The sequence below is a fragment of the Momordica charantia genome (assembly GCF_013281855.1).
Source record: "Momordica charantia cultivar OHB3-1 chromosome 7 unlocalized genomic scaffold, Mcharantia_2.0 BLBB01000007.1, whole genome shotgun sequence".
Classification (NCBI taxonomy): domain Eukaryota; kingdom Viridiplantae; phylum Streptophyta; class Magnoliopsida; order Cucurbitales; family Cucurbitaceae; genus Momordica; species Momordica charantia.
The window spans coordinates 15,092,842-15,118,511 of NW_028275165.1; the positions used below are offsets into that span (position 1 = coordinate 15,092,842).

At 33.0% G+C, this 25,670-nt stretch overlaps 1 long non-coding RNA gene across 1 annotated transcript; it reads left to right on the forward strand.

Moving 5' to 3' along the window:
* Positions 1–20,474: 20,474 nt before the first annotated feature.
* On the forward strand, positions 20,475–21,692 carry LOC148210434 (uncharacterized). The gene is made up of 3 exons (XR_015792357.1): positions 20,475–20,924; positions 21,215–21,328; positions 21,407–21,692. It is a non-coding gene; the product is annotated as an uncharacterized LOC148210434 (long non-coding RNA).
* Positions 21,693–25,670: the final 3,978 nt, after the last annotated feature.

Here is a 25,670-nt window from a genome sequence, read left to right on the forward strand (position 1 = left end):
TGGCATTTCCATGACAGGAAATTTAAATGTCCATTGTTTAACCTATTAGGTCATGTTTACTTCAACAAAATCAGAATAAGAAATGTATTCATGTTTACCAACATGCACGAATGAGAATTAAATGGTAGAACCCACACAAAATTTTCATTCTCATCCCCTAAAATTGAGTAATCTCATTCCTTTCTATATGTCTGTCAATCTCATTTTCATTCTTTTGTTGCCTGGGCTCGACACATTTACTAGTTACTTTTCTACTTTTTATCATTTCTATTCATGAGATCTATAACTTTTTTTTAATTAATTGTTTTATATTTTTATTATTTTTATTATTTTTTTCATTTATACAACTAATAATTTTTATTCTAATAAAAATTTATACCACTCTTATTAGTTAATATGATTTTATTATAAAATATTATCAATTTATATTTAATTTTTAAAACTTTACGTCATTATTATTAATTACTATTAATAGATTTGTTTAAAATAGAATTCATTATTATTCAATATTATAATAATATTTTATATTAAATAATGATGTTCCTAATAAAAAAAGTATTTTAGTTGATGTAATTTTATTTTAATTATTCATTATTTATTAGTATTAAATAAATTGTTAATAATAAAAAATATTTACTATCAATAATATAGTAATTAATTATTATAATAATTAAAAAAAGATTAGTACAACAATGTATTTGTTATTAGCTAGAAAGAAGAAAAGAGACTCATTGTTATATATATGATTCCGATTCCGATTTCGATTCCAAATAGTTTTAATAAACAACATAAAAGAAATTATGATTCCTATTCTAACAAATTTCTGGTAAACAGCATAAAGGAATAATATTTCTATTCCGATTGATTTTCATTCCAATTCATGCCCATTCTGATTTTTGGTAAGTAAACAGGGTTTTAGTTCAACTTTTGCCCTAATATATTTAAATTTTTATTTGGAATTCAAATATAATTTGAAGAGTATAGACATTAAATACCTGAAAGTTAAATATCTATGATTTAAATATTTGAGATAATTAATAACTAGAGGTTAGATTCGTTTGATATTACGTTTTCTTTTTTTGGTTTTTAGTTTTTGAAAACAAGGTTGTTGATAACCAATTCAATTTTCCCTTTTTTGATTTTCAAAAACTAGTTTGTAATTCCATGTAAATTTTAAAAACAGATTTCTTTTTTTTTTTTTTCAAAATCTCATTTTTTCTTCCAATACTCAAGTAAGACAAGGGTGAAAACTCGTGGAGTGTTTTGAAGAAAAAGATTTAAGACAATTAATTAATTCTTTTAATGCGATCATAAATGGTCAAAAACTCCAAATATCAACCTACATCAACAAGGATGAAGAGTTAGAGGAAAGACTCCGTAAAATGAGGAGAAAACTTCATTGGACCCACACTCAAATTTTGTTTATTTGAAGGGTCATGAACAACCAAAAAGTGTCAACAGGAAGAGAGAGATTAAGAGAGGCCAAGTGAATGACCTAGCACCAATGATGCCTATCGCAAGCCTTAAAGACTATCGCATCTCATGCAATGCCTCCTTTGCCGCGCTCGCCTCACCCTGCAGGCCAACGCCCCACTATAGCGCATGCCCAAGCCACAACGCCCTATGTTGCAAACACATGTCACGCCTACCCCTGCCACTCACCATGCACGCACCTCGCCCCAAACCTGTGTGCCCTCTGCCGCACACCTCTTGTTACTCGCATGCCCTAGCTGCCCACAATGCCCCATGCCTGCTACCTCTCAAAAGCTCCTGCTTCGCCCAACGGTTGCCCCCGCGCGCCCCATGCCTACTGCCTGCACCCTCTGCATGCCTCATGCTTTAGCACGCGACGCCCATGCTGCCCGCACGTACGCCCCCCAGCCATAGGTGCCAATGAGCCTTGCTGGCCACTCTATCATTTTTAAGAAAATTATTTCCTTTGATTTTCTTTAGTTTAATTTATTTTTTATCAAAATTAGATTTAAGGAATAGATTGACTTGCTTATTAGCAAGTTGTCCTTTTTATAGAAATATCTTGCAAATTATTTTGATTTATTTTATCTACCTTAGATTGTAGGTTTATTTTATTTTACAAAATTATTGCAAAAAGGCCTTTGGCCTTGGTCTATAAATAGGTGTTTTTTGTTGTAGCTGGGATATATTATTTTGAGTTGAATAAAATTTGAGAGCCTACCCTTGCGTGCGTGCAAACCCCATTTACCCTTGTAGCATACTTGTTTGATTAGTCACCAAACTCATGAAGTGTTTTTGCTATTAAGTATAGTGAGTAATCTGACTACTCTTGGTAATCGACTGCAAATGTAATCCATCTAACCTTTCCCTTTCGGATTGGACCATCTATATGATTGGATTCAAGTGGTTAGAGGCTCAAGAAGTCCATACGCGTGGATTGTCACGTATCATTTGGTATCAAAGCTGAGGCTTTAGATGTGATATATTTTACTTTTTGTCTTGTCTTTACTTTGATCATATTTCGAAAAAGCCAAAAATTCTATCTCCTTGTTCTTTTTCTTATGCATGCCTTTTTTTATCTATGATTCTTACATGAACTATTTGGGTTATGAAAATTACTTTAAAGTGTCCAAATTTTGTTTGTTTCATTCAACATTCAAAAAGCATTCCAACAAACAAAATTTCACTTTAAACTAAGACTTATAGCCAAAGTTATCAATTTTTCTTCAGATCTCATAATTTGAGAGAAACCTTCAAAGAGTAAAATCGAGAACATAACCTCAAAATTTCATATCCTTTTCCTTGTAACTTTAAATTGAGTGAAATTAGTGCATTCGAAAAGATCTTTTAGTTAACTTTTCAGAAATACCCAAATTGATAAATTTTATGGAGTAATCAAAAAGTAATTCTTATTTTAGTGCACACTATTTTCTAGAAAATCCTGCAGCAACCAAGAATCCACTGTGTTAATTTGATCAATCATATCTTACTGACCATTTGTTTGATAATAGTCAAATTAGATATCAAATTAAAGGTCTTTGAAAGAACTTTCCAGGCGTACTAAAATCACAGCTACCCAACGTCTAAAGTAGAAGTAATCGTTGTTGAAAGAAGTATCCAAGCAGAAAACTTTCTCTATTTGGATTTGGACAGATTTGGGCAAATCTTTTGGTCTATCAAATCCACCCCAAATCAAATAATTTTTGGCAATTGTCTTTTGTTTTATTCACTAACATTTCAATATTATTCATTAATCAATTTTCCAAGTAGGTGAACCCTAAGAAGGAGCTGGACCAACTGCCAGCCCCTATTTGTCTTACCCGAGAGCACCTTTTCTGCAGCCACATAACTTTTATTTTAATGCAGCCCCTCCAAACGACCTTTGAACCTCAGGGCAACCCACATAGGTATTGTACACTCGCTGTGCTACATGTTGTTGGGATTATGGAGCCAAAACAGAAAACCTATGTCCTAGGAAGAAAATGATTTTCAACACTATTACCAATTCTTACAAGGGGGGATATTATTATCTTATGAGGAGTACAATATTGTTTTCCTATAAGAATTAGGATATTTGACCTCTTATAAATAGAGCCCTTATGTTAAGGTTTCATTTGTACAAAATCCAAATAAAAGAAACTTGAGTGATTGTGGACAGTGTTGAAAAGAATTCTGTATCCCGTGGATTTAGTGAGTGTTTTACATTATTTTACCTAAGTTGAGGGTGTTATAATACTTAGAAGCTGGGGGGCTTTTGTTAGGACCTCTAGGGGATATTTTTGGGGAGAGTTTTGTATTCCAATCCTTAAACAATTATTAGTAAATTACTCACATTTGAGTGGAAGACTGGACGTAGGCCTTAGTGGTGAACCAATATAATTTGCTATGTCGTTATTCTTGTGTTTTTACAGTTTTCTTCCTATTTGCATATTTTTTGTTGTGTTTGGATATTTCTATTGAAGGGGAAATTATACGGGACCATAAATTTCCTAACGCATGTTGCCTTTTGTTTCACCCCAATCCAAACCTTGTACACCACCACACTCTTATACCTAATATACCCCCTTTGCTGCAAACCTTCACTATTTTATTGGTAAAACTTTTTTGTGTTTTTTTGAAAAAATTGGATTTTGTACATTATTTAGAATTAATTTTTGTTTTGTCTTACTTTTCTTGCTTATGTTATTTCTCTTGTTTGCTTAACGTAAATTTGTATATTGTTGTTAGTTCTTTCTCGAAAGCATAGGCTTGAAGGATAGTATTCATCCTAAGTTTTATTTTCTTTGTTAGATAGCCACCAAGAGCATTGGGCTCAAGGTTTTGATTTCATCTTCGCGCATATCATTTGGTATCATTCATATCATTTGTATCATTTGGTATAAAATCATTGAGTATTGTTGGCATTCATCATTGGTATTGATTACCTTAGACCTTACTTGTTATTATCAAGTGTCGATTCGCCACGAGCAATCAAGTTTGCATCTCAAGGTAAGTGTACCCACACCACATCAAACCTTACCTTCAGAAAGAGAGAGAATCGAGATGGCTTCAAGTGAGAGAGTGAAGTGAGGAATTTTATCTTTTGTTTTACTAACTTTATTTTTGTAGCCATGGCAACAAAAGGAAAGTCCCAAGATTCGCACGAAGAAGGAGAAAACTCTCAAGTAAACGATGAGAGACTTAGAGAAACTCAATGCAAACATTTGCAAGATTCACACAAAGTCTTGAGAACATCACCAAATATTTAGAAATCTTGAACAATCGTGTTCGATGATTAGAGAGACCACAAAGAGTCCACAAAGAAGAAGACCCATGAATTCGAGAGAAGCATCCGAGGACTCCCAAGAAGAAGAGTTAGGTACCTTAGGAGACTATTATGCTAATAATGATGATTATGATGTAGGTCACCCAAGGACAGCGCACCATGGGAGAAAGAGATTGAGTTGGTGTTTGCATGTCACGACTATGAGGATGGAAAGAAGGTAATTCTCACAATCACTCATTTTAAGGACTATGCAGTATTTGGTGCAGAAGTGATGTATCATTGAAGGAGAAACAATGAAGGACTCATAGAGTTTTGGCTCGAGTTCAAGGAGCTAGTGAAGAGAATATTTGTGCCACCACACTAACATAGAGCAAATTCAAGGAAATTAAACAAGTTCAAGGCACCAAAGGAGTAAAAGACTACTACAAAGAGATGGACATGTTGATGAGCCGAATTGCAACTAGAGGAGGATGGAGAGCTACAATGACACAATTCTTTGAAAATATTAATCCGGAAATAGCCAACAAAATTGACTTGCAACCCGATGGAGACGTGGAGAAACTTCTTTACCTCACCGTCAAGATAGAGGAGCAAAACCAAATAAATGCTAAAATGTATGTAAAGTCAAATCCTAAGTCCACTAGTTGCAAAGTTGAGGCAAGTCCTTAGAGATAAAGTCTAAAAGTGCATTTGAGAAAGGAGAGTCGTCCAAATCCAAGTCCCAGCTCGAGATCCCTAAACCCAGGACTATTGAGATTATATGCTTCAAGTGTCATGAAGTAGGTCACATACGTTGAAATTGTCCAAACCAAAGAGCCATGATCTTTAGAGACGGAGAGTTAGTCACAGATGACGAGGAAGAGGTTAAAGAAGAGGTTGATGAAAGAAAAAAAAGAGAGTAGTTAAGAAGAGAAAGAAATAGAGGAGGATTCTAAGGACATAACAATAGTTGCTAGGATGAGCCTCAATGTGCAATTCAAGGAAGAAAATTTAGAGGCACAAAGAGAGAACTTGTACGTTGTCTTAGTGGGTGGGCATTCTCGATCCTCTGTAGGCATTCATGATAATCAATGGGCATTCTCGATCCTCTATAATTGGTGTAATCCATAATTTCAATTAGAAAAAAATAAAGAAAAAGAATCGATGGCACTGGTGAGCAAAGTAAGGCTTCGTTTTTTGGGTTGATCCTTGTTCGGCCTGTAGATATTTTACAAGTGGCATTTGAGCGGAGCTTCATGTCAATCTTTTAAAAGTGGCAAGTGGGAACCCCACCACGTATTCTTCTCTCTTTCCTCCCTCTATCTGAGAGAGAAGAAAAAACGTTAGAAAATAGAGAAATTTTATAGAGAATAGGAACTAGAGACGTGGTAATTTTGGAGGGAGGAACAACTTTGGACCAGAGAGATTATCTTCTACAAAAAAGATTAGAGGAAAAAAATTATATTGGTTAGGAGAGAAAATTTTGAGACATTACATTGTTTATGAGATAAAAATTATAGAGAAAAATATAATGTATATTTTTTATATAAACAGAAATCAAATGTTGGAGGGAAAAAAATCTCAAGCAATTAAATTAAAAATAATATGATGTATATTTTTTATATAAAAAGAAATCAACGGTTATAATCTAAGAGTTGGCAATCATTGAATAGCTATGGTGTGGGATAGGCAACATCGTGGATGAATTCAATTAAAAAAAAACAGCTTATAAAACTTTGTTCTTCTGTCGCAAAAAGGACAATTCTACTTCACCTATGTAGATTTTTTCATCAACATTTATCTTCCTCCAAGGTCAAAGTAACTCGTATTAAAACTTAGGTTACTGCTATTAGATAATATTATTAGATAATGATTTTTGAATTATATTTAGTTTAGATTATATTATTTGAATTAGATTTTCTATTCCCATGGAGTTACAATAGTATAAAATTATAAATCATGGTTCTAAATAATCGACATGTCGACATTTCCATCGACATAACTATGTTTTCATGGGTTCGACATCGACATGAGGGATGAATTGACACTTCTATCATATTACAAGCAAATCGACAAAATATGAAAAAAAAATCAACAAAATGTGCATATATACATAATATAAATATTAATTATTTTTTAACTAATTTAGAAATAGGAAAATGTTTATTTGTTAATTTAAATATTTTTGTACGATTTTTTTATATTTCTTGTAGACACCGTATTTGGTCCGGCTTCATTTTATTTTTATTTTTAATTATTTAATTTTTATTTTATTAAATGCTATAGGTTAACTTTATTATTAATTTTAAGATAAAGTTTAAATTACCTTAAATTAAATTTGTTTAAAGATTTCGATTTTATAGATAAGAAATTAATAATTGATTTTGTTTAGATTTGTTTAAATAAAATTTGATTTTATTAAAAGATTTTATTTTTTTAAATGAAAAAATCCTTTTTTTTTCCTAGTCAAAACCACCCGGCACGTAGCTTCCTTTCCCTGATTTTCTCTTCATCTTGTTTAAACTTTCCATAATACCGTTAAATTTTGGGTATTTAAGAGGAGCAGAGAGCATGCATCAGCGGGAACTGACACACAAAGAACACAACTTCAGAACAGGGGCAACACAAATCAAATAGAAATTCGCTTTATTTAAATTTCCTTGCGCATAACACAACTTCGAGAATTTGCCTGGGCGTCAAATCTAACTTTACTTCACTCTCATTGTGGAAATCTCCTCAAATTCCAATTCATATATGGTAAGTTCAATCATCCCACCCTATTTCGATTACATCAGTCAACTATGAAAGTTTTTTTTTTTAAATTTTTTTCCCCTTTCTTTTCTCTTGTCCCCAAGTGGATGATAAACAGGGGATGGGGAAAGCATGAAATAGTGGGACGAATTATTGAGTTTTCACCCCGTTTAACAGAGAAATAGAGATTCTCCGTGATGGTCTAATGACAGTCTCAGTTCACGTTCTCTGTCTCTTTCCATTTCGTCTTGCATTGCCTTTTTTTATTATTATTATTAATTATTTTTTATTATTATTATTTTTTAAATTGGTTTCTCCCTCTATTTTTGAATAAAAGAAAATCGATTTTTTTTTTTAAATAAATTTTGTTTTAAAGTTAATAAATCTAAAATCATAGGTATGTAAAGTTTGTTTTTGGAAGATTTAATATTTAAGATTTGAAAATTCCGAATAAGATATCCTAAATAAGTTTGTTTAGATCAGATTATTTATTTTTATTATTATTATTATTTTTTGTATAAAACGGTTTCATACGAATTTTAAAATCCAATACAAAATAAAGAGTTTTCTTTTTAATTTAAATTTTCGTTTATAGTTTTTTTCTTTTTTTTAAATAAAATTAAAAAATACAAAGGTTTGTATTTTAAAAAGAGTATAATGTGTATCCTAAGGCAATGTCACATTGGCAATGTACTAGGGTATTGACATACATGACACAAGTTTGAATCTTTAAATGTTTCATTTTATCGTTGTTTTTACTAAATAATTCATTTAGAGTTTTTTTTTAAACAAAATTCAAAAATACAAAATATGTATTTTGAAAAGGAACATAACTTATATCCTAAAGTGGTGGTATGTTGGTGAGGCGTTGGAGTGTCATTACTCATGTTGTAAGTTCAAGTCTTAGTATTTCCTAAAATTAAAATTATTTTTTATTTATTATTTTTTTAAATAATTATTTCAAAAACTCCAATGACGGGAATTGGAACCTTCCAATATTCTCGAGGTGTCAAAATTTTTCTAATGGCTTTCGTGCCACTCATACCTATTAATTCATATCTTATAACAAAATGTGAATTAATATAATATGAGATATTTAAAATAAATAAAAATATTTCTTTTTTTTTACCAAATAAAATAATAGAATAATTTTTGACAAAATGTGGTACCGTTTTCGAACGGGTGTCGTAGGGTGCTAACACCTTCCCTACGCTCAGTCGACTCCGGAACCAACAATCTGTTTTCGTAGACCTTGTTTTTATTTTTAGGTGACCAATCACACCTCGTAGATGATTGGTGGCGACTCCAAACCCTTATCTCGAAAGAGACCCTTCAGGGGATGACGTCGGTCGCTCCGCGTCGCGATGACGTTGCGACAGCTTGGCGATTCCGCTGGGGACCTTTGAGAGTCAAGTCATTTAGTTTGTCATTTATTACCCTATTGTAATATGTTTTTGGGTACATTTTTTGTTTGTTTTTTTTCCTTCATTTAATTGTATTATTATTTTATTTTGCATCAACATGCATCTCACACACATTCACAAGCCTCCTACCCGGCTTTACCGTTTAGGATTAGATCGGAGACTGAGTAGTGTGACCTTTGTGGAATTTCGGTTCCCGTGTAGGCGCATGAAATTCTCCACTCAAGTTGACCATACTGCCAAAGCATATGGAAGATTTGTGGGCCATTATCCTATAGGATGCATTAGTACATAACTTCACACCATATTCATATTGCATTTTATGTGGGTTGTTCCATCGTTCATGGCATATTGTTTTTAATAAAAAATTAGGGTTGATTTGGAGTTTTAACCATTAGGTTTTAAATGAACCACTTAAAAAAAAGAATAAAAAATGATTTACCTTATTTCTTCCTAACTATTTGTTTAAGTTTTGGATAGAAGTGTTGCCTTTCAAAGGGGTTATAAATGTCCCTATTGTAGGCACATAAACACTTTCAAACTTATTTACTCACTTAGGAGTTCGGCTTTATAACCCTATAATTTAATTTTATGTACATATTTATGTTTCTCTCTCTTAGGGTGAATTAGAGTCTACCATTACATTTGCATGCATTTGGAATGTATTAATGATTGCATGAAGTATTTATTATATTCTTGGGGCAGTTTGTAGCATATTTAGATAATTTTTTTTCTCCTCCAAAGAAAATAAAATAAAAAAACTTATCCTGCTCATGCATCATTCTGCATGTCCATATCATAAATTAAAAAAAATATATCTATCTTTTGTATGCATCATTTTACATGTCTATATCATAAATTAAAATTTATCGTTCTAATGCATCATTCATATGTCTAAATATATATATTAAAAAAAAGGAAGCAATATTTTCGCAGGCATTGTTTCGCATAATTCCCCTAATTGGTGATCCAACATTTGTATCTCATCGTCTCATGCATATCAATTTCTATCTTAAAAAATCAAAATCTGTGCATTCTCCATTACATTATAATTAATACGAACTCTTAGAAAAAATAGCTCAAGAACCACATATTTACTATTCTTTATATACAAGGTACATAATGCAACATAACATGGAAGAATTTAACGCTGAGCTAAACAAACTTAGAATAGAAATCCACGAACAGGTCATGGAAGAATTGAATACTGAGCTAAGGAAAATAAGAGGCGAGATTCAACAACAGGTCATGGAGGTGCAGAATGTAGAGCTAAAGAAGATGAGACAAGACATTGATAAGATTCAGGGACAAATCACAGAAATTTTCAATATCTTAAAAAATATTGTTGGGGGCATTTCTCAACCTAACAATTTAGTCGAACCTCATAATAATTCATCATCTAAGGTGAACTCACCTCCTTGTCAGTCAATAGAGGGCGTCCCTCAGCATAATTCATCACATGAAGCTCAGCTTTCTAAGAAAGGCCAACAAGCTCCTACAATATGTCAGGTTGAATTTACACTCCATGATGGACAAACATCAAAGGCCATTCACTCAAATATTTTAAAAGGTAAAGAAAAATAAAATGTTACCAATGGAAATGTTGAAGAAACTGCAGGGAAAGAATATGCTCAAAGATGGGGAGAAGTAACAGAACAGCTGCCAGTGCCTTTAATTTATAAAGACCCACGTCCTGAAATGAATAGAAGCTCTACTAAAGGGAAAAATAAAGTCTAGGCGGTAATCTCGAAGCGCAAATGGAGGCACCAACAAGGATCTGCGATATACAATTCATCTACAGTATCCATAAACTCATTGACTCTGCATAATGGTCCACATGCAAGATTTTCAGCATTACCTGACAATCATAATAGTCGGAGGCAACTAAAGCAAGACAGCTTTCATCCGATCCCAATATCTTATACCTAGTTGTTATCTCAATTATTTCAATGTAATCTATTAGCTCCAGTACCTGTAGAGCCATTACGACCACCTTATCCAAAGTGGTATGACCCGCAAGTCCGCTGTGATTACCATGCAGGAGCTGTAGGTCATTCAACTGAGAACTGTACTTCACTAAAGCATAAAGTGCAGGTTCTAATGAAGGTGGGATGGCTAAAGTTTTCAAAGGAAGATGGTTCACACATGAAGCACTAGAATCATAAGTTCACGAGACTATGGAAATCAATGTGGATTTAATATTTTCCCACTATCAATAAAGTCTATTTCTTATTTGAAGTCATCTTTGAGATCGCTTGCTAGTGTTAAAACGACAATGAAGCTTTAGTCACCCATGATTTAGCTAAGTACTTGTAAAAAAGAATGTGAGTATGTGGAAATTGAGCTATTTTTCTTAAAAAAAAAAATCAAAGTCATACATTCACTCATGCATCACTCATATCATATCATTGGTGGAAAAAAATAGTTTTCTTTGAAAATGCTCTCAATAAAAACTACATGATTTGAGATTTTCAATGATATTTTTTTATATGGTCTACTCTTATAATTCTTGTTAGTGGAGACCTTAGCAAGAATCATAAACCAACCATAGTAAGTCACTTGGAGGAAACAAAACAAAAAAAAAAGGTGAAAAACGGAAATAAAAAATAAAAAAATGAAAAATCAAAGTTTTCAACGAGATATAATTTTTTTCAAAACTCAAGCTTTGTTCTCGGGTTAAATCTTAACCCAAAGCAGCTTTATGTTAGCCTCCGTATTTCTTCTCATGTGCAAACCAGTAAACCATCATACTGGGACAATGATGCCTTTTTCAGGTGAGAATAAAAAATTACTCACCCCCTATAAAACCTTGAGTTTAGTCTGTTTTAAGCCTAATCTACCTTGAGCCTAGCCTACCGATATATGATAAATAAGATCAACATTGAGAGTTGACCATTTACTGCAAAAGATCCTTGCTCAGTTCGTCACATACAATTTTATCCAATTCACCATAAAAGCTTTTTACTAAGCCTGCCACATCTAGTTGCGTGGCAAATGTAAAAATTATCCTCTTATTGTTGCCATGAGAACTTTGAAAGTAATAAAATATCATTGGGCTCTTATGATTGACCGCTTCATGAATTTGTACTTGAAGTTGCTCAAAATTTCCCTACTTTGACTTCCTTTTTCCCTTTCTATTGTTATCCTATCTTAATCCTTCGTCTACTTTCTTCTTTTGAGTAAAAAGTGATTCCAAGACCGAGGATAGTGATTTTGAGAATTGGGAAGTTAGCGACCTGACAAATAGTCTCAAGATCTCAGTCTCCTTTGATGAGTTTCGTCTGAGAGCAATTTTTACTGGAGCAGTAGCAAAGACATAATTTGGAACAGCAGTAGAGGCGACTACGCATTTTTATACATGATTGCACCCTATTTTAGTTCAATGACTGGGGTGATCAACAGAAATCTACAACAACAATTTCAAAGGCTTCAAAGTCTTCTTTGCAAATCTCCACACTAGGGCAAATTTGATCATTACTATATTGAGGCAAAAGCCGTCATTTGCTAAAATATTGGGGCAAAACTATTATTTGCAAGCTGGGGCAAGGTCATGAGAAAAAGACCATCTTCAGACTGAGGAGATCTCATTTCTCTCGCATGAAATCTTTCAATTTTGAAGGTCCTTCACTGCACAAAGTGGGCTGTTATACAATATTCCATAAAGAACTTCATTTTGAAATTGAAGGCTAAAAGGAGCAGTCATTTACATTCAATAAGTAGACTGCAACAATATTACCGTGAAGAACGGCACTTTAGAGCTAAAGCTAAAAAGATCTTTACCTTCAAAGTAGACCACAAAAACATTTATGTGAAGAATAACATGTGGTTAGAAAGATGATTTCATCAAATTTCTCCAGCTAAGCTCAAAGAAGGAGTGAGGTACATGAGATAAACTCTTGGGGAGTTACGCAACCAATTCTCAAAGTTATTTGTCCAAAGAAATTGGGTCATTTCTACTCTTCTATTCATTTGATCCTACTCTAATCTCTCACCAAAGCTCTTAAAAATATATTTCAATCTCTTATTGTTCCAGAGATTTGACAAAATATCCATGAATTCTTGGTTTCCTTTTCTTTAAAAAGGAAGCCTACTAACTTTTATTCATTGTCAAGCTTTGTTGCAAAATCATGATTTCTATCCTCCATTACTCCTAATGTTAAATTCATTTTTTTTGTAACCGATCTTTTTCTTGTCAATTATAAGGTTGAGTTTATGAAGCAGTTTAATCAAACAAGATGTACAATGCTATGAGTTACCTTTGATTGTTCTCTAAATTGGCACATGAGATACATATACAAAATCATCTCCACCAAACCTGATATGGTTGAGAAATTACCTTTATGTGTATATCTTTTATCAGGTTAAGGCATTCATAAAAAAAAAGGAACAAAAGAAAAAGAAAAATGAAAAAGAGTTGGCAGGTTTCCTCCATGTTGACATTACCTTTTTCTCATTTGATTCTTTGCTAAATCATTACTAATAAGAAGGATGGGAATATACAAAAAAGTAATATCTTTGCAAAATATGGAAAAACTTCTTTTTCTCTCAACCATATTTTCACAAATCATGCATTCACATCACTTGCATACATATTCTTAAAAAAAAAAAAAGTTTTCATATCATGGTTAGATTATGAAATTTTAAGTATCATGCATTGTGCATTCATAATCACATTTCATTCTCAAAACAAAAATTAGTATCATGCATACATGTTGCATTCTAGCTTTCAATAAGCATATACATGATGGCATCATGCATTGAAGATCAAATTCATTGGTTAAGCTAAATAAAAAACAGATCATATGCTGTCACACTTTCAAGTGATAAAAATAAATGCGAAATAAAATGGAGCATCATTCATGACATTGGGGCAATACACATTTGTAGATACACACATCCATCATAAGATAGTTGCACTAGAGGTCGCGCAACAACTTCCCGTGGAGCCTCCTGCGGATCCCTTTAGCTTTTCCTCGACCTTTAGAGTTAGAGCTAGTTTATAAGCCACACTCAATTGTTAGCGATAGGGTACCCAATCTTCATTAACTATTTCTGGCAGTAGCTCTTTCATTTATAATGGGACGCAATTTAATATAAGTACAACTTTCCACCGCATCCATTCCTATCCCATACTTTATGATCTTTGGGCATTCCAGTCGTTGACTCCTCACGTCGCTACGGGCGTTTCTAGGACCGACCAGTGCCTCACCTACACAAGTACCTACGTAGTGTAGTGTTGTTTTGTTAGGATGAATTGGATTAGTCTAACCTCTCGCTCGGATGTCAGAATTTCGCTACGATAAGTACTCCATTTTGCCATTGGAAGTTCGCATTAGCATAAACACGTGGTGTTAGTCTTATCATCATGCGTCAAGTGCATATCTCATGTACTTAGCAAGTTTAAAAGAAACTCTAAACCCTACATTTAGGTGGCATATCCTTATTAGAAGAGGAAAAGTTTATCACCTCGGTACTTCCACTGTCTACCGAGCCAACGCCCGTTATGGCCGAGCCAACCATGTCTCCTTTGGTCTCGTTCCCATTCTTTGTTTGAACCGACCTAGTAGTGTCTTGCTTAGCCACATATTTCAACAAACTCCACGACAGCACGCCGTAATTCTTACTTACCTTAAAGAGCCGTTGAGGCCTGGTCGGGTGCCTATATATAGAAATCATTTGCTTCTATCTAAAGTACGCGAACACTGTTTTTCCCTTGCATACAACTCAGATTCTTCCTCACTTGGGCTTCGGAGTGTTTTCTCTTGCAAGTCTCCTCCTCAGCAAAATCCAGCTAATCCTAAAGGTCATCATTCCATCCAAACCGAGCTCGTAAGCTTCGTATTTTTTGTGATCAAACATTTATCTTCGGTTAAATCGAACCCGATCCAAGTCGAGGTCGAAGCCTGTTGTTAAAGCCGGATCCGTTGCATTTTATCTTCGGTTAAATCAAACCCGATCCAAGTCGAGGTCGAAGCCTGTGTTATAGCCAGGTCCATTGCATTTTATCATTCGGTTAAATCAAACCCGATCCGAGTCGAGGTCGAAGCCTGTGTTATAGCAAGGTCCGTTGCATTATCATTCGGTTAAATTGAACTCGATCCAAGTCGAGGTCGAAGCCTGTGTTGAAGCGATGTCCATTGCATTATCATTCGGTTAAATTGAACCCGATCCAAGCCAAGGTCGAAGCCTATGTTAAAGCCAGGTCCGTTGCATTTTATAATTCGGTTAAATCGAACTCGATCCAAGTCGAGGTCGAAGCCTGTTGTTAAAGCCAGGTCCGTTGCATTTTATCTTTCGGTTAAATCGAACCCAATCCAAGTCAAGGTCGAAGCCTGTGTTAAAGTCAGGTCCGTTGCATTTTATCATTCGGTTAAATCGAACCCGATCCAAGTTGAGGTCGAAGCCTGTTGTTAAAGCCAGGTCCGTTGCATTTTATCTTTCGGTTAAATCGAACCCGATCCAAGTCGAGGTCGAAGCCTGTGTTAAAGCCAGGTCCGTTGCATTTTATCATTTGGTTAAATCGAACCCGATCCAAGCCGAGGTCGAAACCTGTTGTTAAAGCCAGGTCCGTTACATTTTATCATTCGGTTAAATCGAACCCGATCCAAGTCGAGGTCGAAGCCTGTTGTTAAAGTCAGGTCCGTTGCATTTTATCTTTCGGTTAAATCGAACTTGATCCAAGTCGAGGTTGAAGCCTGTGTTAAAGTCAGGTCCGTTGCATTTTGTCATTCGGTTAAATCGAACCCGATCCAAGTCGAGGTCGAAGCCTGTTGTTATAGCCAGGTCTGTTGCATTTGATCTTTCGGTTAAATCGAACCCGATCCAAGTCGAGGTCGAAGCCTGTTGTTAAAGTCAGGTCCGTTACATTTTATCATTTGGTTAAATCGAACCTGATCCAAGTCGAGGTCGAAGCCTGTTGTTAAAGCCAGGTTCGTTACATTTTATCATTCGGTTAAGTCGAACCCGATCCAAGTCGAGGTCGAAGCCTGTTGTTATAGCCAGGTCCATTGCATTATCATCCGGTTAAATCGAACCCGATCCAAGTCGAGGTCGAAGCCTGTTGTTAAAGCCAGGTCAATTGCATTTTATTTTTCGGTTAAATCGAACCCGATCCAAGTCGAGGTCGAAGCCTGTTGTTTAAGCCAGGTCCATTGCATTTCATCATTTGGTTAAATCGAACCCGATCCAAGTCGAGGTCAAAGCCTGTGTCAAGCCAGGTCCATTGCATTTATCATGTCAATTAAATCAAAACTCGATCCAAGATCGAGGTTAAGTCTTGTATCAATTACGAGGTTCTTTGCATGTCGGGATCCCGCCTAGTGTCCAGCTGCGTCCATCTCTATCTTGTCTTGGCTAAATAAAGTTTTCGCCTTCCCAAATACTTTGTCTTTTGCCTTTGTCTACTCTTTTAGTTCTGCAAGGATACACAAAGGGGGGCAAGCTGTAGACACCGTATTTGGTCCGGCTTCATTTTAGTTTTATTTTTAATTATTTAATTTTTATTTTATTAAATACTATAGGTTAACTATATTATTAATTTTAAGATAAAGCTTAAATTACCTTAAATTAAATTTGTTTAAAGATTTCGATTTTATAGATAAGAAATTAATAATTGATTTTGTTTAGATTTGTTTAAATAAAATTTGATTTTATTCAAAGATTTTATTTTTTTTAAATGAAAAAATCCTTTTTTTTTCCTAGTCAAAACCACCCACCACGTAGCTTCCTTTCCCTGATTTTCACTTCATCTTGTTTAAACATTCCATATTACCGTTAAATTTATGGTATTTAAGAGGAGTAGAGAGCATGCATCAGGGGGAACTGACACACAAAGAACACAACTTGAGAACAGGGGCAACACAAATCTCATAGAAATTGGCTTTATTCAAATTTCCTTGCGCATAACACAACTTCGAGAATTTGCCTGGGCGTCAAATCTAACTTTAATTCACTCTCATTGTGGAAATCTCCTCAAATTCCAATTCATACATGGTAAGTTCAATCATCCCACCCTATTTCGATTACATCAGTCAACTATGAAAGTTTTTATTTTTTTTTATTTTTTTCCCCCTTTCTTTTCTCTTGTCCCCCAAGTGGATGATAAACATGGGATGGGGAAAGCATGAAATAGTGGGACGAATTATTGAGTTTTCACCCCGTTTAACAGAGAAATAGAGATTCTCCGTGATGGTCTAATGACAGTCTCAGTTCACGTCATCTCTGTCTCTTTCCATTTCGTTTTGCATTGCCTTTTTTTTATTATTATTATTAATTATTTTTTATTATTATTATTTTTTAAATTGGTTTCTCCCTCTATTTTTGAATAAAAGAAAATTGATTTTTTTTGAAATAAATTTTGTTTTAAAGTTAGTAAATCTAAAATCATAGGTATGTAAAGTTTGTTTTTGGAAGATTTAATATTTAAGATTTGAAAATTCTGAATAAGATATCCTAAATAAGTTTGTTTAAATCAGATTATTTATTTTTATTATTATTATTTTTTTTTTGTATAAAACGGTTTCATACGAATTTTAAAATCCAATACAAAATAAAGAGTTTTTTTTAATTTAAATTTTCTTTTATAGTTTTTTTTCTTTTTTTTAAATAAAATTAAAAAATACAAAGGTTTGTATTTTAAAAGGAGTATAATGTGTATCCTATGGCAATGTCACATTGGCAATGCACTAGGGACGGGAATTGGAACCTTCCAATATTCTCGAGGTGTCAAAATTTTTCTAATGGCTTTCGTGCCACTCATACCTATTAATTCATATCTTATAACAAAATGTGAATTAATATAATATGGGACATTTAAAATAAATAAAAATATTTCTTTTTTTTTTTACCAAATAAAATAATAGGATAATTTTTGACAAAATGTGGTACCGTTTTCGAACGGGTGTCGTAGGGTGCTAACACCTTCCCTACGCTCAGTCGACTCCGGAACCAACAATCTGTTTTCGTAGACCTTGTTTTTATTTTTAGGTGACCAATCACACCTCGTAGATGATTGGTGGCGACTCCAAACCCTTATCTGGAAAGAGACCCTTCAGGGATGACGTCGGCCGCTCCGCGTCGCGATGACGTTGCGACATTTCTAACTTTTACATAAATATCCATCGACATCGACACTTGATCAATATTTTCATCGATATTTCCATGAAATTGAGACATCGATATTTCCATCCACATCGACATTTAAAACCTTGGTATAAATAGGTTATTAGGTTTGTATAAAAAATCAATTAAATGAAATCTTATTTGTTATTCTCTTTATTTTTTTCTCATCCGTTAAAGTTAAGGTGGTATCAGAGTAATAATCGGGTTAGATGAGATATCAATCAATTATGGAAATCTTATTTGTTATTCTCTTTATTTTTTTTCTCATCCCTTAAAGTTAAGGTGGTATCAGAGTAATAATCGGGTTAGATGAGATATAAAAAATTATTGAAGACAATATAAAGGAGGATGAAAAAGAAGATAAAGGATGGTTTGTAGTATTATTTAAGGATTAGATTTGACGAGTGAATTTGTGTGGTGGATTTGATTTGAATTAGCTTGTATATAGTTGTTGTTTGGTTGCTGGTTGTCAAATGTTGCAGTGTCTACATGTTACAACTTCTACAGTATTAATTGTTGATTGTTGGTTGTTGGTTATTGCAACGTCTACGACATGTTGCGGCTTCTACAACATTGATTCTTGATGGTTGGTCATTGATTGTTGTTTGAGTTTTTTTACTTTGGTTTAGTTTGATTTTATTTTCGCATTGGTTTGTTTTTCTATTTTTGTTAAGACCTTAGTTTTGACATTAATATTATTTAGCAAACTCAATAGAGTATCGTGAGTTTGAGAGGGATGTTAGATAATATTATTAGATAATGATATTTGAATTATAATTAGTTTTAAATTAGATTTAGTTTAGATTATATTTTATAAATTAGATTTTTTATTTTTCTCATGATTAGGAATTACGACAATATAAAAAGGTTATTAGGTTTCTATAAAAAAATCAATTGAATGAAATCCTATTTGTTATTCTCCCTATTTTTCTCTAATCTCCTAAAAGTTAATAATTGCGATTTCAAAACGGGTAAAAAAAATCAGAAAAATTGTTTACGAGCACTAAAAGCTGCACTCATTCGTAGTTGGCATAAACATGAAACGGCACAAAGGAGTCAACGGTTCTAACAACTTTGTGTGGGACGATACTGCTTGGTTTTTCAGTTGGCTCAAGCTATTCGTCGCGCTGAGTTTGTTCTTGAATAATACGTCCAACAAATTCATAGGACTGAGACTAAGAAAAGACTCCGTGGTCTTCATAGGTCATGTGGATTGCGTTAGATAATATTATTGGATAATGATATTTGAATTAATTTGATTTGAATTAGATTTAGTTTAGATTATATTATTTGAATTAGGTTACCAATTCCTAATCATATGATTAGGAATTATAATAGTATAAATAGGTTACTAGTTTGTATAAAAAATTAAATTCAATTAAACCTTATTTATTATTTTCTCTATTTTCTCTATTTTCTCTGATTCCCTAAAAGTTAATCTGGTATCAGAGTAATCAGGTTAGATGAGATAATAATCAATTATGGAAGACAATATGAGGAAGAATGAAGAAGAAGATAAAGATTGTTTGTAAGGCTTAGATTTAATTGGTGAATTTGTGTAATTTGATTTAAATTCGTTTCTACGCATTCGTTGTTGATGAATTTTTTATTTTGTTGTTGGTTGTCAGATGTTGCAACGTCTACAACATGTTGCAGCTTTTCCAACATAGGTTGCTGATGGTGGTTGGTCACTGGTCGTTGGTTGTTGTTTGAGTTTTTGGCTTTCCTTTAGTTTGATTTTGGTTTATGCGTTAGTTTTGACATTCATGTTATTTAGCAAACTCAATCTTGGTATTGTGAGTTTTAAGAAGAGATGTTAGATAATATTATTAGATAATAATATGGAGGATAATGAAGAAGAAGCTAATGATTGTTTGAAAATTAGATTTCATTGATGCTTCGTGGTAAGTGGTAAGATGTTGCAGCGTCTATGACATATTACAACCTCTACAACATTAATTGTTGATGGTTGGTTGTTTGGTTGTTGGTTGTTTGTTTTTGGTTGTCAAATGTTGCATTGTCTACAATAGCAGCTTCTACAACGTTGATTGTTGATGGTTTATTGTTGGTCATTGGTTGTTGTTTGAGTTTTTGGCTTTGGTCTAATTTGATTTTGATTTTGACATTGAATTTGTTTTTCTATTTTTGTTTAGGCACTAGTTTTGACATTGACATTATTTATTAAACGTAGCTCTAGCTATGGTGTGAGATAGGCCACACCGTGGGGAAGGAATTTTCGGTGATAATTAAATAAAAACTAATTCTTCAATGAAATTAAAATTAAAAAAAAAAACTTATAAAACTCTATTCTTCTTTCACAAAAAGGACGATTTTACCTCACTTCCGTAGATTTTTTCACTCTTTGCTTTCTTGCTTCATAATGATGGTTTATGTTCATCAATGTTTATCTTCTTAAAAAGTCAAAGTAATTCGAGTTAAAACTTTGGCTACTGCAAGTTCAAAACGAGCAAAAAAAAAAGTATCCGAAAAATTGCACAGGCACCAGAGGCGGAAGTCCTTTATAGTGGGCATAAATATGAAATTACACCATTGTGGTCTGGTGGTGCTGACACTCTGTGTAGGACGATGCTGCTTGGTTTTCCAATTCGGCTAGACATGTACTAGCCGCATTGGGTTCATTCATGAGTGATAGGTCCAACAAATTTGTAGGACTGAGGGTAAAAAAAAAGCTTGTCTTTTTCGTAGGTCCTGTGGATTGCACATATGAAAGATGACAGAACTGGGGAGTTTTGCTACAGGAAGAAATATGCAAAGAAAAAAAATCTACAATTCTATCACTTGGCCAAGGAATTGGGGATTCAGAACATGACGCGAAAGAAATTCGGTGGAACATGGAATTGTAGGAAGCTGATGTGCATAACTTCATTTGCTCGAAAATCAGAATGCCGTCTAAGGTAAGACGGTGGTGGGAGGCTTTCTTTTATTTATTTTCTTTCATCATTCTTTGATTTTTTTTTATTGTTATCGTTTTTTTAGTGATTATTTTTTTAAGAGAGTGGCGGGACAATTTCTTTTAATTATTTTCTTCATCCTTCTTTGACTTTTTAATGGTTCTGTTTTTCTAGTGATTACTTTTTTCTTCTGATTTTCGGAATCGATGTCGCCTATAATAGTATTGGATCGTATCATGCTTGATCCTCTGTGGGCATTATTGATTACTTGATGTAACCTATAATTTCTATAGGAACAAATCGAAGAGCAGGAGGAAAAATTTTGCCCAAGAGTTAGGGCTTCACCCATCAAACTTAAGAACTTAGGATTGAAGTATGTACACTGCATAGCTTGAAGATAAGATAATGTGGGTCCTCAAATTCAAACCTTCATTTCGTTCCAATTTAGTGAGTTTTTGCTAACGCTTGTCCCTCCTCTCTCTTAGGATGTTGTGGTTCTTCGCTTCACAATTTTGGGCATTTGCTGCTTTGGAGTTGAATGTTGATCTGGGTGTTTCTTTTCCGAGTTGTTTTTGTAGGTAGTGGACCGTGAAAGCTATGATGGTAGAGCATATGAAATTCTGGATATTTTTTTCCCTCATATCAAGATGGAGGGTTTTCCATTATAGATTGAATATCATGCATATGATACATCTCATTTATTCTGTTTTCTTTGCTGAATTGATGATTTTAATTAATTATGTAATTGATGCGTATGTATCTTGTGTTTTTTCTGAAAGTGTCCATGTGGTGTGTTCTTTACTATTTTTATTTTACTTGTTTCAAGTTTGTTAACTTGAGCCACGTGTTCATGTGTCTACATATACATACAATAATAATTCAGTGATATGTCGACTATTTGTTAACAAATTTGAACAAAAATTTGTACGGAGGTATTTAATTGAAAATTTTGTAGGGTAAAATGAGACTTTGAAATAATTAAGGATAAAGTTGAGATCTACCTTAAATCTTAGGCACTATTTCCTATATTAGAAACTTTGAATAAATAAAAACTAACAGAACAGTTAATATTTTTAATTTTAAATAACAAAATTAAAAAATGAATTTTCCAAAGGCAATTTATGCTTAGGAATTGAAACTCAAAAAGTTACATCAAAATTAAATAATACATCAGTTTGTTAAAGAAAATTAGTCAGGAGTATATAGGAATAATAAAACATTCCACCTAAAAAAAGATATTAATGAGCATCTTATCTAATTTAAAAACTAAAAAAGATTGAATACAATATAATATGTGTAATGGGATAAAATACACAACTTTTTAATTGGAGATATATGTCTTAATCAATTGAGTTTTGGGTCAAGCTAACACTCAAATTTCTTGTAACTTACATCAAAAAATTAATTAGTATATTATCTGATTGAAAACTCAAATTTCTTTTAACTGATTATATTTAAAAATTGTGCATATTTTCTACGTAAAAATAAATTAGAATTATCTATTTTAGATTAAAAGATTGTGAATTTGAATCTTCGTCCTAATGATTTTGTATTTAAAAATAAACAAATAAAAATGATATATCTATGATCTTATTTTCGTGGGCTTTAAATTAATTTGGATGTTGGACAATCGTATGTGATGGACTTGCTCATTTCGGCTCACACTTAAATGGGCATGGTAATTAGAACGAATCATAAAACAATCATTTCAAACATTTTCCTCCAATGATTATACATAAATTTTTTGTTGTTATAATTTATTTATAGTATTACAAATTTAAAATATAGAATTTGAGCATATAATTGATTAAAACAATATTACTAATAATGCACTACTATTCAAATGGTGCTCGAAAAATTTGCCCCATATTATTATTAAAACGTTGTGAGAAGAGATCTTTGCTCCACATTATTATTAAGACATCATAAAATTTAGCGTGTAATTTTGGTATGTTTGAACTTATCAACTTAGATTCCAAACGTTTGTTGCAAAACGTCGGAAGGAATAACATATATATTGACGTTTTTATTAAATGATGGGTGAACTGATCCCAAAATGTTTTATTAAAAGGCTAGGATAAAATGATTCTCTGTTAAGGATCTCACATTGATAAAAGAAGGGACTTAACAATGGTTTATAATAGACATGGGCTACTCCTCTCATTGCCAATTGGTTTTGAGATGGAACCCCATGAATATTAATATGATATCACAGCCCACAAGCTCAAACGAGCATTCGGTCCAAAATGGAAACATAAGAGGAAATAACATAAATATCGATGCTTTCAATAAAACGATGGGAGAATTTATCTAAAAACGTTGGTATAAGATTACTTCTCGCAACGTTTTATGTTTTTAATAAAACGTGGGGAGAAGGGATCTTTACCCAACATTTTTATTAAAACGTTCGAATATTTAACGTGTAACATTGGTAGGTTTGAATTTATCCGACCATATTCCCAACGGTTTTTGTAAGACGTAGGAAGAAATCGAATATTTTCCAATATTCTGTAGAAAACGTCTAAAGAATCGAATATCTGTCGACATTTTGTAGAAAACGTTGGCAAACATATACTTTTTCCTAACGTTCTTGTAGAAACGTTGGTGAAGCTTATAATTGGCCCTACGATTTTGTTTTCGTCGGGAGAAAATGACTTCTCCCGACGACTTTTTTAACATTGGGAAAGTAATAAATTATTATAGTGTGTTTCATACTAGGTGCATGGTAAACTCCACCCCTTGTAGTATCATAATTGATAGCGGGAGTTGCACCAATGTTGCTAGTAAGAACATAGTGGAAAGATTGAAGTTAGCCACCACACCACACCCATAGACTTATAGTCTAAAATGGTTAAATGATAGTGGTGATGTGAGAGTCCAAAAATAAGTTGAAGTTTCATTTGCTATAGCTAGGTACAAAGATGAGGTTACTTGTGATGTTGTGCCTATGCATGCTAGTGACTTCTCAAGTGGTATGAACTTTTTCAATCTCTGACTTCGTCTTGACCCTTGTTGGTTGTAGGGGAGTACACGGGTTGAGTTTGGGTAAGGTTAGAGGGTTTTTTGGACCAACCCTATTTTTTTGGATTGGGCAATTATTCAACCCGATATAGTCGAATCATGTGGACAACCCAACCCAACCCTCATATTTTGGAATTGGATTGGGTTGGGTTATCGGGTTTGAAAATTTTGAACACTTCAAAGCAAATTTTCGAAATCAATACTTTCATGCAAGAATGATAGACAAGATAGGGCACGCGGAAGACAACAATAACAAGAGGTGAAAATTTTGGGATTTTCGAAATATGATGAAAGTAAAGACAAGACAGAATTTAAATACAAGAAAAATAAAGGGATATATCCGAAAGTTCTCATACCAAATGATATGCGACAAGGGATATATTTCGAATATTGTTTTTATCTCTAAATTTTTTCTGACTATAATTTTTCTTTTCTTTCTAATTTTCTTTGTTTTTTTCCTTTATCATATCTTTTTCTCTCAACTTTACTTTTTTTTTCCTCTAAAATTTTTCTCTTTTTGTCTTTGACTTTACTTTCACTAATTTTTTTCTAAATATTTTTCTTTATCTCTCTAAAATTTCTCTTTCAAAGTTTGTTTCCATCTCTTTAGACTTGTATTTTAATGTCTCTACATTAGGGATGACAAAAATTGTCGCAGAGTTGGAGTTGGGTTCCCGATCTAAGAATAGGAAATGCATGTCTCACCCAGTTCCTGATTTCCATTTTTTAAATAATTAATATATAATTTATTGACATATTTTCTAAATTGGGAATAAAATATTAAATATGTTTAAAACTAATTATTTTTACTAGTAAAGAAAATAGGGATGAACCGTCATCTGGATTCTCTAAGATTTCGGTGGTGGCGCCTTCAATTTTAGTGGAGGCAGATTTTTGGTGTAAATAAAATATGAATGAACTGTCGTCTTGATTTTCCAAGATTCTAATGGCGGCGCCTTTGATCTAAACGGTGGCAGACTAGTGTAAATAAAATACAGATGTATTATTGGAATCTCCATTCTTGGAGGCGGTAGAGATTTTTTTTTTTTAACCTAGGATGAACGCCTAGCAATATTTTATACATGTTTAAAGGACAACATGGACACTTCAAGTAAAGGTCGTTTGGTTATGGAGAATAAAATAAACACAGCCGGCTTGGCTTTGTGCTCTACAAAAAAGAAAATTTTTGGGACAAGTGCAAAAGAAAATATAAACAAAATTTTACGAATTTTTTTTCAACAACAAAGGTAGCACAAAAAAAAAAAATCATGCACCATAATCCGGAAATCAATTTATAAAATCAAAATTAAACAAACTAAAGATTACGAAGTAGTTATTTTCAAAATAATATCAATAAATAAAAGTTAACATTTGAAATCTTGAAAAAACACAAATGACACATTAGGATCATGATGAGAATGAGTATGATGCTGGAGAATTCATGAAATAGCAAAAAGATTTTCTTTTAAGAATATGTAAATTAGTGAAATAAAGATTTTTTAGGATAAAAAGTTGTAAATGTAGTTTTATAAATTTATACCATTTCAACAAAAACAAAAGTAACTGAATTTGAGGGATAAAAAAATCACTAAAAACCACTTCATGGATAGAAGACGTTGATATCTGAAAAATGATTTATACGTAGGGAGGAAGGTGTCTCCATCATATTTTAATTTGTTGGAGCTAGGTTTTGATAACTCTCCAAGATAGAGTTATTCTAGTGTATAT